Raw genomic sequence first — 17,297 nt, forward strand, 5'->3', positions numbered from 1 at the left:
CCCATCCTCTGTCCAGCCCTTCTTTCCTCAAATAGGGGCTTGTTCTGGGAGGTGGGATTGAAGGATATGAAAGGAACGGTAGGACAGAAGGGAAAGAGCAGACAGTGGCAAGCAACTCCAGCACTGAAAACAGAAACTGAGAATGGATCTTCACATTCATTCCCTTTTCTTCTGGCTCAGTCTCTCCAGAACAGTCCCAGGGCACCAGCTAACTGGAAGGCTCTTGAAATCTTAGCCACTCTCTTGTAAATCCAACCACTCATAAGACCCAGAAATAAACCCACTGATATTTAAGGAACAGTAGATGATCATTAGCAGGTGGTGCCAGTCTGGAATATGTCCCAGGATAGAGTTTGGACCAGTTAGCTGTATATGCAGGTCATCCATCATTTCACTAAGTCGAAAAATAATGAAAACTTCTCATTTTACTTTGGAATTTTAGTTCCACTTACCACATATATACACAGGTGTATATATATCCGTAAAAATTTTTTTCAGAGCCTCCCTTTCACCCTCCCTCACTCAGGCCCCCTCACAACCTCTGTCATTCAGACACCCTCTCACACACACTCACCTAGGCTCCCTCTCTCCCTCCCTCAATCAGGCTCCCTCACAATTTCTGCAACTCAGGCTGCCTCCCACCTTCCCTGGTTGTGACCTTGCTCTCACCCTCCATCACTCAGGCTCCCTCTGACCCTCCCTCACTCAGACTACCTCTCTCCTTCCCTCACTCAGGCTCCCTCTCACCCTCCCTCATTGTGACCTTGATCTCACCGTTCCTCACTCGGGTTCCCTATCACCCTACCTCCCTCAGGCTCCCTCACTCAGTTTCTCTCTCAGCCTCACTCAGGCTCACTCTCACCATCACTCACTCGGGATCCCTCTCACCCTCAGTCACGCGGATTCCCTCTCACCCTCCCACACTGGGGTGCCCTCTCAAACTCCCTCACTCGGGCTCCACGTCACCCACACTCACTCGGGCTCCCTCTCACACTCACTCACCTAGGCTCCCTCACTCCCTCCCTGAATCAGGATCCCTCTCACCCTCCCTCACTCAGGCTCCCCCTCACCTTCACTCACCTAGACTCCCTGTAACCCTCCCTCACTCAGGTCCCTCTAACCTTCCCTCCCTCAGTTTCCCTCTCGCCCTCACTCAGGCTCCTTCTCACCATCACTCACTTGGGTTCCCTCTCACCCTCCCTCCCTGGGGCTCCCTTTCACCCTCCATCACTCGGGCTCCCCCTCGCCCTCACACACCTAGGCAACCTCACACGTTCTGTCACTCAGGCTCACTCCCACCCTCCCTCATTGTGACCTCGCTCTCACCCTCCCTCACTCAGGCTCCCCCTCACCTTCACTCACCTAGACTCCGTGTAACCCTCCCTCACTCAAGTCCCTCTCCCCTTCCCACAAACAGTTCCCTTTCTCCCTAAATCACTCGGGTTCCCTATCACCCTCGCTCACTCGGGCTCCCTCTCACACTCCCTATCTGAGGATCCCTCACAACTTCTGTCACTCAGGCTGCCTCCCACCCTCCCTCATTGTGATCTCGCTCTCACACTCCATCACTCAGGCTCCCTCTCACCCTGACTCATTCGGGATCCCTGTCACCCTCATTCACTCAGGATCCCTCTCACACTCCCTCACTTGGGCTCCCTCTAACCCTCCCTCACTGGGTCTCCCTCACACCTTCCCTCACTCAGGCTCCCTCATAACCTTCCTCACTGAGGTTCCCTTTCACACTCCCTCACTCAGACTCCCACTCACCCCCCCCCCCATTGTGACCTCGCTCTCACCCTCCTTCACTGTGACCTCGCTCTCACCCTCAATCAGGCTCCCCCTCACATTCACTCACGTAGACTCCCTGTAACCCTCCCTCACTCAGGTCTCTCTAACCTTCCCTCCCTCAGTTTCCCTCTCTCCCTCACTCAGGCTCCCTCTCTCCCTCCCTCACTCAGTTTCCCTGGGAACCACTCTCACTCAGTCTCCCTGGAAACCTCTCTCACTCAGGCTACCTTTCACCCTCCCTCATTGTGACCTCGCTCTCACACTCCATCACTCAGGCTCCCTCTCACCCTGACTCATTCGGGTTCCCTCTCAGCCTCACTCACTGGGGTTCCCTCTCACCCTCACACACTCAGACTGACTCTCACACTCACTCACCCTCCCTCTCTCAGGCTCCTTCATACCCTCCCTCACTCAGGTCCCTCTCGCCTTTGCACACTCAGTTCCCTCTCGCCCTCACTCAGGCTCCATCTCACCGTCACTCACTGGGGTTCCCTCACCCTCACTCCTTCGGGCTCCCTCTCACACTCACTAACCTATGCTCCCTCTCACCCTCACTCTCTCAGGCTCCCTTACGACTACTGTCACTTAGGCTGCCTCCGACCCTCCCTCATTGTGACCTCGTTCTCACCCTCCATCATTCAGGCTCCCTCTCACACTCCCTCACTCAGACTCCCTCTCTCCCTCCCTCACTCAGTCTCCCTGGCAACCTGTCTCACTCAGGCTCCCTTTCACCCTCCCTAATTGTGACCTCGCTCTCTCCATGCATCACTTAGGCTCCCTGTCACCCTGACTCATTTGGGCTCCCTGGCATCCTAACTCAGTCGAGATCCCTCTCACTCTCCCTCTCTCAGTCTCCCTGGCAACCTGTCTCACTGAGGCTCCCTGTCACCCTCCCTCATTGTACCTCGCTCTCACCCTCCTTCCCTGTGACCTCGCTCTCACCCTCCCTCACTCAGGCTCCCCCTCATCTTCACTCACCTAGACTCGCTGTAACCCTCCCTCACTCAGGTCCCTCTAACCTTCCCTCCCTCAGTTTCCCTCTCGTCCTCACTCAGGCTCCCTGTAACCCTCACTTACTCAGGATCCCTCTCACCCTCACTCACTTGAGTTCCATCTCACCCTCCCTCCCTGGGGCTCCCTGTCACCCTCCGTCACTTTGGCTCCCCCTCACCCTCACTCACCTAGGCTCCCTCACACCTTCCCTCTCTCAGGCTCCCTCACAGCTTCTGTCACTCAGGCTCCCTCACACCCTCCCTCACTCAGGCTCCCCCTCACCTTTACTCACCTAGACTCCCTGTAACACTCCCTCACTCAGGTCCCTCTCACCCTCACTCACTCGGGTTCCCTCTCACCCTCACTCACTCGGGCTCACCCTCACACACACTCACCTATCCTACCACTCACCCGCCCTCTCTCAGGCTCCCACACAACTACTGTCACTCAGGCAGCCTCCCTCCCTCCCTCATTGTGATCTCGCTCTAACCATCCATCACTCAGGCTCCCACACACACTGACTGGGGCTCCCTGTCACCCTCACTCATTCGGGATCCCTCTCACGCTCACTGACTCGGCTCCCTCTCACCCTCACTGGGGCTCCCTCACACCCTCCCTCACTCAGACTCCCTCTCTCAGGCTCCCTCTCTCTCTCCCTCACTCAGGCTCCCCCTCACATTCACTCACCTAGACTCCCTGTAACCCTCCCTCATTCAGGTCTCTCTAACCTTCCCTCCCTCAGTTTCCCTCTCTCCCTCACTCAGGTCCCTCTCACCCTCACTCTCTCGGGTTCCCTCCCACCCTCACTCACTCGGGTTCACTCTCACACTCACTCACCTATGCTACCACTCACCCGCCCTCTCTCAGGCTCCCTCACAACTACTGTCACTCAGGCTGCCTCCCTCCCTCCCTCATTGTGATCTCGCTCTCACCCTCCTTTACTGTGACCTCTCTCTCACCCTCCCTCACTCAGGCTCCCCTTCACCTTCACTCACCTAGACTCCCTGACACCGTCCCTCACTCAGGTCCCTCTTGCCTTCGCACACTCAGTTCCCTCTCGCCCTCACTCAGGCTCCATCTCACCGTCACTCACTCGGGTTCCCTCACACTCACTCACCTATGCTCCCTCTCACCCTCACTCTCTCAGGCTCCCTCACGACTACTGTCACTCAGGCTGCCTCCCACCCTCCCTCACTGTGATCTCGTTCTCACCCTCTATCACTCAGCCTCCCTCTCACACTGACTCACTCAGAATCCCTCTCACCCTCCGTCACTGGGGCTCCCTCATACCCTCCCTTACAGTCTCCCTCTCACACTCCCTAAGTGGGAATCCCTCTCTGCCTCACTCAGTCTCCCTGGCAATCTGTCTCACTTAGGCTCCCTCTCACTCACCCTCATTGTGATCTCACCCTCACCCTCCATCACTCAGGCTCCCACACACACTGACTAACTTGGGCTCCCTGTCACCCTCACTCATTCGGGATCCCTCTCACGCTCACTGACTCAGCTCCCTCTCACTCTTACTGGGGCTCGCTCACACCCTCACTCACTGGGGCTCCCTCATACCCTCCTTTACTCAGTCTCCCTCTCACACTCCCTAAGTGGGAATCCCTCTCTCCCTTACTCAGACGCCCTCACTCCGTCTCCCTGGCAACCTGTCTCACTTAGGTTCCCTCTCACTCTCCCTCTCACCCCTCCATCACTCAGGGGCCCTCTCACCTTCCCTCATTCAGGCTCCCTCACACAGTTCCGCACCCAGGCTCCCTCATACACTCCCTATTTCAAGCTCCCTGGCAACCTCTCTCACTCAGGTTCCTGCTCACCCTCCCTCACTCAGCTCCCTCTCACCTTCCCTCACTCAGTTGCTTTCTCACCCTGACTCATTCGGGCTGTCACCCTCACTCATTCGGGATACCTCTCACTCTCCCTCACTTGGGATCCCTTTAAGCCTCCCTCACTGGATCGCCCTCACACCTTCCCTCACTCAGACTCCCTGTCACCCTGACTCATTTCGGCTCCCTGGCATCCTGACTCACTCGAGATCCCTCTCACCCTCCCTCATTGTGACCTCGCTCTCACCCTCCCTCACTCAGGCTCCCCCTCATCTTCACTCACCTAGACTCGTTGCCTCACTCAGGTCCCTCTAACCTTCACTCCCTCAATTTCCCTCTCGTCCTCACTCAGGCTCCCTCTAACCCTCACTCACTAAGGATCCCTCTCACCCTCACTAACTCGGGTTCACTCTCACACTCACTAACCTATGCTACCACTCACCCTCCCTCTCTCAGGCTCCCTCACAACTACTGTCACTCAGGCTGCCTCCCTCCCTCCCTCATTGTGATCTCGCTCTCACCCTCCTTTACTGTGACCTCGCTCTCACCCTCCCTCACTCAGGCTCCCCTTCACTTTCACTCACCTAGACTCCCTGACACCCTCCCTCACTCAGGTCCCTCTCGCCTTTGCACACTCAGTTCCCTCTCACCCTCACTCACTGGCGTTCCCTCTCACCCAAACACACTCGGACTCAATCTCACACTCACTCACCTATGCTACCACTCACCCTCCCTCTCTCAGGCTCCCTCACGACTACTGTCACTCAGGCTGCCTCCCACCCTCCCTCATTGTGATCTCGCTCTCACCCTATATCACTCAGGATCCCTCTCACACTGACTCAGTCGGGCTCCCTGTCACCCTCACTCATTCGGGATCCCTCCCTCGGCTCCCTCTCACCCTCACTGGGGCTCCCTCACACCCTCCCACACTCAGGCTCCCTCAGAACCTCTCTCACTCAAGCTCCATCCCACCCTCCCTCATTGTGCCCTAGCTCTCACCCTCCATCACTCAGGGTCTCTGTCACCCTCACCCACTCGGGATCCATGTCACTCTCCCTCATTTGGACTCCCTATAAACCTCCCTCATTGGGTCTCCCTCACACCTTCCCTCACTCAGGCTCACCTGAGTGAGGTCCCTCTCCCCTTCTCATAGTCAGTTCCCTGTTGCCCTCACTCAGGCTCCCTCTCACCCTCACTAACTCGGGTTCCCTCTCACCCTCACTCACCTATGCTACCACTCACCCGCCCTCTCTCAGACTCCCTCACAACTACTGTCACTCAGGCTGCCTCCCTCCCTCCCTCATTGTGATCTCGCTCTCACCCTCCTTTACTGTGACCTCGCTCTCACCCTCCCTCACTCAGGCTCCCCTTCACCTTCACTCACCTAGACTCCTTGACACCCTCCCTCACTCAGGTCCCTCTCGCCTTCGCACACTCAGTTCCCTCTCGCCCTCCCTCAGGCTCCATCTCACCGTCACTCACTGGGGTTCCCTCACCCTCACGCCTTCGGGCTCCCTCTCATACACACTCACCTATGCTCCCTCTCAGCCTCAGTCTTGTAGGCCCCCTCACGACTACTGTCACTCAGGCTGCCTCCCACCCTCCCTCATTGTGATCTCGCTCTCACCCTGACTCACTCGGGGTCCCTGTCACCCTCACTCATTCGGGATCCCTCTCACGCTCACTGACTCGGCTCCCTCTCAGCCTCACTGGGGCTCCCTCACACCCTCCCTCACTCAGGCTCCCTCAGAACCTCTCTCACTCAAGCTCCATCCCACTCTCCCTCATTGTGCCCTCCATCACTCAGGCTCCCTGTCACCCTCACCCACTCGGGATCCATGTCACTCTCCCTCACTTGGACTCCCTAAAAGACTCCCTCATTGGGTCTCCCTCACTCCTTCCCTCACTCAGGCTCCCTCATACCCTCCCTCACTCAGGCTCCCTTTCACTCTCCCTCACTCAGACTGCCTCTCTCCCTCCCTCAGGCTCCCTCTCTCCCTCCCTCACTCAGTCTCCCAGGCAACCTGTCTCATTCAGGCTCCCTGTCACCCCCCTTCATTGTGACCTCGCTCTCACCCTCCTTCACTGTGACCTCGCTCTCACCCTCAATCAGGCTCCCCCTCACATTCACTCACCTAGACTCCCTGTAACCCTCCCTCACTCAGGTCTCTCTAACCTTCTCTCCCTCAGTTTCCCTCTCTCCCTCACTCAGGCTCCCTCTCTCCCTCCCTCACTCAGTTTCCCTGGGAACCACTCTCACTCAGTCTCCCTGGAAACCTCTCTCACTCAGGCTACCTTTCACCCTCCCTCATTGTGACCTCGCTCTCATCCTCCATCACTCAGGCTCCCTCTCACCCTGTCACACTCACTCACTCGGGCTCCCTCTCACCCTCCCTCACTGGGGCTCCCTCATACCCTCCTTTACTCAGTCTCCCTCTCACACTCCCTAAGTGGGAATCCCTCTCTCCCTCACTCAGACTCCCTCTCTCCCGCCCTCACTCCGTCTCCCTGGCAACCCGTCTCACTTAGGTTCCCTCTCACTCTCCCTCATTGTGACCTTGCTCTCACCCTCCATCACTCAGGGGCCCTCTCACCTTCCCTCATTCAGGCTCCCTCACACAGTTCCTCACTCAGGCTCCCTCTCACCCTCAGTCATTTTGACCTCGCTCTCTCCCTCCCTCACTGCGACTCCCGCTCACCCTCACTAACCTAGACTCCCTCTAACCCTCCCTCACTCAGCTCCCTCTCACCTTCCCTCACTCAGTTGCTTTCTCACCATGACTCATTCGGGCTCTCTGTCACGCTCACTCACTCAGGATCCCTCTCACTCTCCCTCACTTGGGATCCCTTTAAGCCTCCTTCACTGGATCTCCCTCACACCTTCCTTCACTCAGGCTCCCTCATACCCTCCCTCACTCAGGATCCCCCTCACCTTCACTCACCTAGACTCCCTCTATTCCTCTCTCACTCAAGCTCCCTCTCACCCTCACTCACTGTGACCTCGGTCTCATTGTCCCTCACTCAGGCTCCCCCTCACCTTCACTCACCTGGACTGCCTGTAACCTTCCCTCACTCAGGTCCCTCTCACTCTCACTCATTTGAGTTCCATCTCACCCTCCCTCCCTGGGGCTCCCTGTCACCCTCCGTCACTTTGGCTCCCCCTCACCCTCACTCACCTAGGCTCCCTCACAACTTCTGTCACTCAGGCATCGTCTCACACTCACTCACCTGGACTCCCTCACATCCTCCCTCTCTCAGGCTCCCTCACAACTACTGTCACTCAGGCAGCCTCCCTCCCTCCCTCATTGTGATCTCGCTCTCCCTCTCCATCACTCAGGCTCCCACACACACTGACTCACTCGGGCTCTGTGTCACCCTCACTCATTCGGGATCCCTCTCACGCTCACTGACTCGGCTCCCTCTCACGCTCACTGACTCGGCTCCCTCTCACCCTCACTAACTCGGGTTCCCTCTCACCCTCACTCACCTATGCTACCACTCACCCGCCCTCTCTCAGACTCCCTCACAACTACTGTCACTCAGGCTGCCTCCCTCCCTCCCTCATTGTGATCTCGCTCTCACCCTCCTTTACTGTGACCTCGCTCTCACCCTCCCTCACTCAGGCTCCCCTTCACCTTCACTCACCTAGACTCCTTGACACCCTCCCTCACTCAGGTCCCTCTCGCCTTCGCACACTCAGTTCCCTCTCGCCCTCCCTCAGGCTCCATCTCACCGTCACTCACTGGGGTTCCCTCACCCTCACGCCTTCGGGCTCCCTCTCATACACACTCACCTATGCTCCCTCTCAGCCTCAGTCTTGTAGGCTTCCTCACGACTACTGTCACTCAGGCTGCCTCCCACCCTCCCTTATTGTGATCTCGCTCTCACCCTGACTCACTCGGGCTCCCTGTCACCCTCACTCATTCGGGATCCCTCTCACGCTCACTGACTCGGCTCCCTCTCAGCCTCACTGGGGCTCCCTCCCACCCTCCCTCATTGTGACATTGCTCTCACCCTCTCTCACTAGGGCTCCCTATCACCCTCACTCACTCAGGCATCGTCTCACACTCACTCACCTGGACTCCCTCACATCCTCCCTCTCTCAGGCTCCCTCACAACTACTGTCACTCAGGCAGCCTCCCTCCCTCCCTCATTGTGATCTCGCTCTCCCTCTCCATCACTCAGGCTCCCACACACACTGACTCACTCGGGCTCTGTGTCACCCTCACTCATTCGGGATCCCTCTCACGCTCACTGACTCGGCTGCCTCTCACCCTCACTGGGGCTCCCTCACACCCTCCCTCATTCAGGCTCCCCCTCACCTTCACTCACCTAGACTCCCTGGAACCCTCCCTCACTCAGGTCCCTCTCACCCTCATTCACTCGGGTTCCCTCTCACCCTCACTTACTCGGCTCCCTCTCACCCTCACTCAGGCTCCCTCATACCCTCCCTCACTCAGGCTCCCTTTCACACTCCCTAACTCAGACTCCGTCTCTTGCTCACTCAGGCTCCCTCTCTCCCTTCCTCAGTCAGTTTCCCTGGCAACCACTCTCACTCAGTCTCCCTGGTAACCTCTCTCACTCAGGCTACTTTTCACCCTCCCTCTTTGTGATCTCCCTCTCACCCTCCCTCATTGTGACCTCGCTCTCACCCTCCATCACTCAGGCTCCCTCTCACCCTGACTCATTCGGGTTCCCTCTCACCCTCACGCACTTGGACTCACTCTCACACTCACTCACCCTCCCTCTCTCAGGCACCCTCACAACTACTGTTACTCAGGCTGCCTCCTTCCCTCCGTCATTGTGATCTCGCTCTCATTCACTCGGGATCCTGCACACCCTCACTCACTCGGCTCCCTCTCAGCCTCACTGGGGCTCCCTCACACCCTCCCTCACCCAGGCTCCCTCAGAAACTCTCTCACTGAAGCTCCATCCCACCCTCCCTCATTGTGCCCTAGCTCTCACCGTCCATCAGTCAGGCTCCCTGTCACCCTCACTCACACCGGATCACTATCACTCTACCTCACTTGGGCTCCCTATAAGCCTCCCTCATTGGGTCTCCCTCAAACCTTCCCTCACTCAGGCTCCTTCATACCCTCCCTCACTCAGGTCCCTCTCGCCTTCGCACACTCAGTTCCCTCTCGCCCTCCCTCAGGCTCCATCTCACCGTCACTCGCTGGGGTTCCCTCACCCTCATGCCTTCGGGCTCCCTCTCTTACTGACTCACCTATGCTCCCTCTCAGCCTCAGTCTCTCAGGCTCCCTCACGACTACTGTCACTCAGGCTGCCTCCCACCCCCCCTCATTGTGATCTCGCTCTCACCCTCTATCACTCAGGCTCCCTCTCACACTGACTCACTCGGGCTCCCTGTCTCCCTCACTCATTCGGGATCCCTCAGAACCTCTCTCACTCAAGCTCCATCCCACCCTCCCTCATTGTGCCCTTGCTCTCACCCTCCATCCCTCAGGCTCCCTGTCACCCTCACCCACTCGGGATCCATGTCACTCTCCCTCACTTGGACTCCCTATAAGACTCCCTCATTGGGTCTCCCTCACACCTTCTCTCACTCAGGCTCCCTCATACCCTCCCTCACTCAGGCTCCCTTCCACTCTCCCTCACTCAGACTCCCTCTCTCCCTCCCTCAGGCTCCCTCTCTCCCTCCCTCACTCAGTCTCCCAGGCAACCTGTCTCATTCAGGCTCCCTGTCACCCCCACTTCATTGTGACCTCGCTCTCACCCTCCTTCACTGTGACCTCGCTCTCACCCTCAATCAGGCTCCCCCTCACATTCACTCACCTAGACTCCCTGTAACCCTCCCTCACTCAGGTCTCTCTAACCTTCCCTCCCTCAGTTTCCCTCTCTCCCTCACTCAGGCTCCCTCTCTCCCTCCATCACTCAGTTTCCCTGGGAACCACTCTCACTCAGTCTCCCTGGAAACCTCTCTCACTCAGGCTACCTTTCACCCTCCCTCATTGTGACCTCGCTCTCATCCTCCATCACTCAGGCTCCCTCTCACCTTGACTTATTCGGGTTCCCTGTCACACTCACTCACTCGGGCTCCCTCTCACCCTCCCTCACTGGGGCTCCCTCATACCCTCCTTTACTCAGTCTCCCTCTCACACTCCCTAAGTGGGAATCCCTCTGTCCCTCACTCAGATCCCTCTCGCCTTTGAACACTCAGTTCCCTCTCACCCTCACTCACTGGGGTTCCCTCTCACCTCACACACTCAGACTCACTCGGGCTCCCTGTCACCCTCACTTATTCGGGATCCCTCTCACGCTCACTGACTCGGCTCCCTCTCACCCTCACTGGGGCTTCCTCACACCCTCCCGCACTCAGGCTCCCTTATACCCTCCCTCACTCAGGCTCCCTTTCACACCCCCTCACTCAGACTCCGTCTTTTACTTACTCAGGCTCCCTCTCTCCCTTCCTCACTCAGTTTCCCTGGCAACCACTCTCACTCAGTCTCCCTGGCAACCTCTCTCACTCATGCTACCTTTCACCCTCCCTCTTTTTGATCTCGCTCTCACCCTCCCTCATTGTGACCTCGCTCTCACGCTCCATCACTCAGCCTCCCTCTCACCATGACTCATTCGGGTTCCCTCTCACCCTCACTCACTGGGGTTCCCTCTCACCCTCACGCACTTGGACTCACTCTCACACTCACTCACCCTCCCTCTCTCAGGCTCCCTCAGAAACTCGCTCACTGAAGCTCCGTCCCACCCTCCCTCATTGTGCCCTAGCTCTCACCGTCCATCAGTCAGGCTCCCTGTCACCCTCACTCACACGGGATCACTATCACTCTACCTCACTTAGGATCCCTATAAGCCTCCCTCATTGGGTCTCCCTCAAACCTTGCCTCACTCAGGCTTCTTCATACCCTCCCTCACTCAGTTCCCTCTCGCCTTCGCACACTCAGTTCCCTCTAGCCCTCCCTCAGGCTCCATCTCACCGTCACTCACTGGGGTTCCCTCACCCTCACGCCTTCGGGCTCCCTCTCATACTCACTCACCTATGCTCCCTCTCAGTCTTAGTCTCTCAGGCTCCCTCACGACTACTGTCACTCAGGCTGCCTCCCACCCTCCCTCATTGTGATCTCGCTCTCACCCTCTATAACTCAGGCTCCCTCTCACACTGACTCACTCGCGCTCCCTGTCACCCTCACTCATTCGGGATCCCTCTCACGCTCACTGACTCAGGTCCCTCTCAGCCTCACTGGGGCTCCCTCACACCCTCCCTCACTCAGGCTCCCTCAGAATCTCTCTCACTCAAGCTCCATCCCACCCTCCCTCATTGTGCCCTCCCTCACTCAGGCTCCCTCATACCGTCCCTCACTCAGGCTCCCTTTCACTCTCCCTCACTCAGACTGCCTCTCTCCCTCCCTCAGGCTCCCTCTCTCCCTCCCTCACTGAGTCTCCCAGGCAACCTGTCTCATTCAGGCTCCCTGTCACCCCCCTTCATTGTGACCTCGCTCTCACCCTCCTTCACTGTGACCTCGCTCTCACCCTCAATCAGGCTCCCCCTCACATTCACTCACCTAGACTCCCTGTAACCCTCCCTCACTCAGGTCTCTCTAACCTTCTCTCCCTCAGTTTCCCTCTCTCCCTCACTCAGGCTCCCTCTCTCCCTCCATCACTCAGTTTCCCTGGGAACCACTCTCACTCAGTCTCCCTGGAAACCTCTCTCACTCAGGCTACCTTTCACCCTCCCTCATTGTGACCTCGCTCTCATCCTCCATCACTCAGGCTCCCTCTCACCGTGACTTATTCGGGTTCCCTGTCACACTCACTCACTCGGGCTCCCTCTCACCCTCCCTCACTGGGGCTCCCTCATACCCTCCTTTACTCAGTCTCCCTCTCACACTCCCTAAGTGGGAATCCCTCTCTCCCTCACTCAGACTCCCTCTCTCCCGCCCTCACTCCGTCTCCCTGGCAACCCGTCTCACTTAGGTTCCCTCTCACTCTCCCTCATTGTGACCTTGCTCTCACCCTCCATCACTCAGGGGCCCTCTCACCTTCCCTCATTCAGGCTCCCTCACACAGTTCCTCACTCAGGCTCCCTCTCACCCTCAGTCATTTTGACCTCGCTCTCTCCCTCCCTCACTGCGGCTCCCGCTCACCCTCACTAACCTAGACTCCCTCTAACCCTCCCTCACTCAGCTCCCTCTCACCTTCCCTCCCTCAGTTGCTTTCTCACCCTGACTCATTCGGGCTCTCTGTCACCCTCACTCACTTAGGATCCCTCTCACTCTCCCTCACTTGGGATCCCTTTAAGCCTCCCTCACTGGATCTCCCTCACACCTTCCCTCACTCAGGCTCCCTCATACCCTCCCTCACTCAGGCTCCCTTTCACACTCCCTCACTCATACTCCCTGTCACCCTGACTCATTTCGGCTCCCTGGCATCCTAACTCACTCGAGATCCCTCTCACTCTCCCTCCCTCAGTTTCCCTGGCCACCTGTCTCACTGCGGCTCCCTGTCACCCTCCCTCATTGTACCTCGCTCTCACCCTCCTTCCCTGTGACCTCCCTCTTACCCTCCCTCACTCAAGCTCCCTCTCACCCTCACTCACTCAGGTTCACACTCACTCACTCGGGTTCACTCTCACACTCACTCACCTATGCTACCACTCACCCTCACTCTCTCAGGCTCCCTCACGACTACTGTCACTCAGGCTGCCTCCCTCCCTCCCTCATTGTGATCTCGCTCTCACCCTCCCTCACTCAGGCTCCCCTTCACCTTCACTCACCTAGACTCCCTGACACCCTCCCTCACTCAGGGCCCTCTCGCCTTTGCACACTCACTTCCCTCTCACCCTCACTCACTGGGGTTCCCTCTCACCCTCACACACTCAGACTCACTCTCACACTCATTCACCTATGCTACCACTCACCCTCCCTCTCTCAGGCTCCCTCACGACTACTGGCACTCAGGCTGCCTCCCTCCCTCCCTCATTGTGATCTCGCTCTCACCCTCTATAACTCAGGCTCCCTCTCACACTGACTCACTCGCGCTCCCTGTCACCCTCACTCATTCGGGATCCCTCTCACGCTCAGCCTCACTGGGGCTCCCTCACACCCTCCCTCACTCAGGCTCCCTCAGAATCTCTCTCACTCAAGCTCCATCCCACCCTCCCTCATTGTGCCCTAGTCTCACCCTCCATCACTCGGGATCCCTATCACTCTCCCTCACTTGGGCTCCCTCATACTTTCCCTCACTCAGGCTCCCTCATACCCTCCCTCACTCAGGCTCCCTTTCACACTCCCTCACTCCGACTCCGTCTCTCACTCACTCAGGTTCCCTCTCTCCCTTCCTCACTCAGTCTCCCTGGCAACCTCTCTCACTCAGGCTACCTTTCACTCTCCTTCTTTGTGATCTCGCTCTCACCCTCCCTCATTGTGACCTCGCTCTCACCCTCCATCACTCAGGCTCCCTCTCACCCTGACTCATTCGGGTTCCCTCTCACCCTCCCTCACTGGGGTTCCCTCTCACCCTCACGCACTCGGACTCACTCTCACACTCACTCACCCTCCCTCTCTCAGGCTCCCTCACAACTACTGTCACTCAGGCTGCCTCCCACCCTCCCTCATTGTGAACTCGCTCTCACCCTCTATCACTCAGGCTCTCTCTCACACTGACTCACTCGGGCTCCCTGTCACCCTCACTCATTCGGGATCCCTCTCACGCTCACTGACTCGGCTCCCTCTCACCCTCACTGGGGCTCCCTCACACCCTCCCTCACTCAGGCTCCCTTTCACACTCCCTCACTCAGACTCCGTCTCTTACTGACTCAGGCTCCCTCTCTCCCTTCCTCACTCAGTTTCCCTGGCAACCACTCTCACTCAGTCTCCCTGGCAACCTCTCTCACTCAGGCTACCTTTCACCCTCCCTCTTTTTGATCTCGCTCTCACCCTCCATCACTCAGGCTCCCTCTCACCCTGACTCATTTCGGATTCCCTCTCACCCTCACTCACTGGGGTTCTCTCTCACCCTCACGTACTCGGACTCACTCTCACACTCACTCACCCTCCCTCTCTCAGGCTCCCTCACAACTTCTGTCACTCAGGCTGCCTCCTTCCCTCCGTCATTGTGATCTCGCTCACACTCACTCGGGATCCTGCTCACCCTCACTCACTCGGCTCCCTCTCAGCCTCACTGGGGCTCCCTCACACCCTCCCTCACCCAGGCTCCCTCAGAAACTCGCTCACTGAAGCTCCGTCCCACCCTCCCTCATTGTGCCCTAGCTCTCACCGTCCGTCAGTCAGGCTCCCTGTCACCCTCACTCACACGGGATCACTATCACTCTACCTCACTTAGGATCCCTATAAGCCTCCCTCATTGGGTCTCCCTCAAACCTTGCCTCACTCAGGCTTCTTCATACCCTCCCTCACTCAGTTCCCTCTCGCCTTCGCACACTCAGTTCCCTCTAGCCCTCCCTCAGGCTCCATCTCACCGTCACTCACTGGGGTTCCCTCACCCTCACGCCTTCGGGCTCCCTCTCATACTCACCTATGCTCCCTCTCAGTCTTAGTCTCTCAGGCTCCCTCACGACTACTGTCACTCAGGCTGCCTCCCACCCTCCCTCATTGTGATCTCGCTCTCACCCTCTATAACTCAGGCTCCCTCTCACACTGACTCACTCGCGCTCCCTGTCACCCTCACTCATTCGGGATCCCTCTCACGCTCACTGACTCAGGTCCCTCTCAGCCTCACTGGGGCTCCCTCACACCCTCCCTCACTCAGGCTCCCTCAGAATCTCTCTCACTCAAGCTCCATCCCACCCTCCCTCATTGTGCCCTCCCTCACTCAGGCTCCCTCATACCGTCCCTCACTCAGGCTCCCTTTCACTCTCCCTCACTCAGACTGCCTCTCTCCCTCCCTCAGGCTCCCTCTCTCCCTCCCTCACTGAGTCTCCCAGGCAACCTGTCTCATTCAGGCTCCCTGTCACCCCCTTCATTGTGACCTCGCTCTCACCGTCCTTCACTGTGACCTCGCTCTCACCCTCAATCAGGCTCCCCCTCACATTCACTCACCTAGACTCCCTGTAACCCTCCCTCACTCAGGTCTCTCTAACCTTCTCTCCCTCAGTTTCCCTCTCTCCCTCACTCAGGCTCCCTCTCTCCCTCCATCACTCAGTTTCCCTGGGAACCACTCTCACTCAGTCTCCCTGGAAACCTCTCTCACTCAGGCTACCTTTCACCCTCCCTCATTGTGACCTCGCTCTCATCCTCCATCACTCAGGCTCCCTCTCACCGTGACTTATTCGGGTTCCCTGTCACACTCACTCACTCGGGCTCCCTCTCACCCTCCCTCACTGGGGCTCCCTCATACCCTCCTTTACTCAGTCTCCCTCTCACACTCCCTAAGTGGGAATCCCTCTCTCCCTCACTCAGACTCCCTCTCTCCCGCCCTCACTCCGTCTCCCTGGCAACCCGTCTCACTTAGGTTCCCTCTCACTCTCCCTCATTGTGACCTTGCTCTCACCCTCCATCACTCAGGGGCCCTCTCACCTTCCCTCATTCAGGCTCCCTCACACAGTTCCTCACTCAGGCTCCCTCTCACCCTCAGTCATTTTGACCTCGCTCTCTCCCTCCCTCACTGCGGCTCCCGCTCACCCTCACTAACCTAGACTCCCTCTAACCCTCCCTCACTCAGCTCCCTCTCACCTTCCCTCCCTCAGTTGCTTTCTCACCCTGACTCATTCGGGCTCTCTGTCACCCTCACTCACTCAGGATCCCTCTCACTCTCCCTCACTTGGGATCCCTTTAAGCCTCCCTCACTGGATCTCCCTCACACCTTCCCTCACTCAGGCTCCCTCATACCCTCCCTCACTCAGGCTCCCTTTCACACTCCCTCACTCATACTCCCTGTCACCCTGACTCATTTCGGCTCCCTGGCATCCTAACTCACTCGAGATCCCTCTCACTCTCCCTCCCTCAGTTTCCCTGGCCACCTGTCTCACTGCGGCTCCCTGTCACCCTCCCTCATTGTACCTCGCTCTCACCCTCCTTCCCTGTGACCTCCCTCTTACCCTCCCTCACTCAAGCTCCCTCTCACCCTCACTCACTCGGGTTCACACTCACTCACTCGGGTTCACTCTCACACTCACTCACCTATGCTACCACTCACCCTCACTCTCTCAGGCTCCCTCACGACTACTGTCACTCAGGCTGCCTCCCTCCCTCCCTCATTGTGATCTCGCTCTCACCCTCCCTCACTCAGGCTCCCCTTCACCTTCACTCACCTAGACTCCCTGACACCCTCCCTCACTCAGGGCCCTCTCGCCTTTGCACACTCACTTCCCTCTCACCCTCACTCACTGGGGTTCCCTCTCACCCTCACACACTCAGACTCACTCTCACACTCATTCACCTATGCTACCACTCACCCTCCCTCTCTCAGGCTCCCTCACGACTACTGGCACTCAGGCTGCCTCCCTCCCTCCCTCATTGTGATCTCGCTCTCACCCTCTATAACTCAGGCTCCCTCTCACACTGACTCACTCGCGCTCCCTGTCACCCTCACTCATTCGGGATCCCTCTCACGCTCACTGACTCAGGTCCCTCTCAGCCTCACTGGGGCTCCCTCACACCCTCCCTCACTCAGGCTCCCTCAGAATCTCTCTCACTCAAGCTCCATCCCACCCTCCCTCATTGTGCCCTAGTCTCACCCTCCATCACTCGG

Source organism: Balaenoptera acutorostrata, unplaced genomic scaffold (assembly GCF_949987535.1).
Source record: "Balaenoptera acutorostrata unplaced genomic scaffold, mBalAcu1.1 scaffold_458, whole genome shotgun sequence".
NCBI lineage: Eukaryota > Metazoa > Chordata > Mammalia > Artiodactyla > Balaenopteridae > Balaenoptera > Balaenoptera acutorostrata.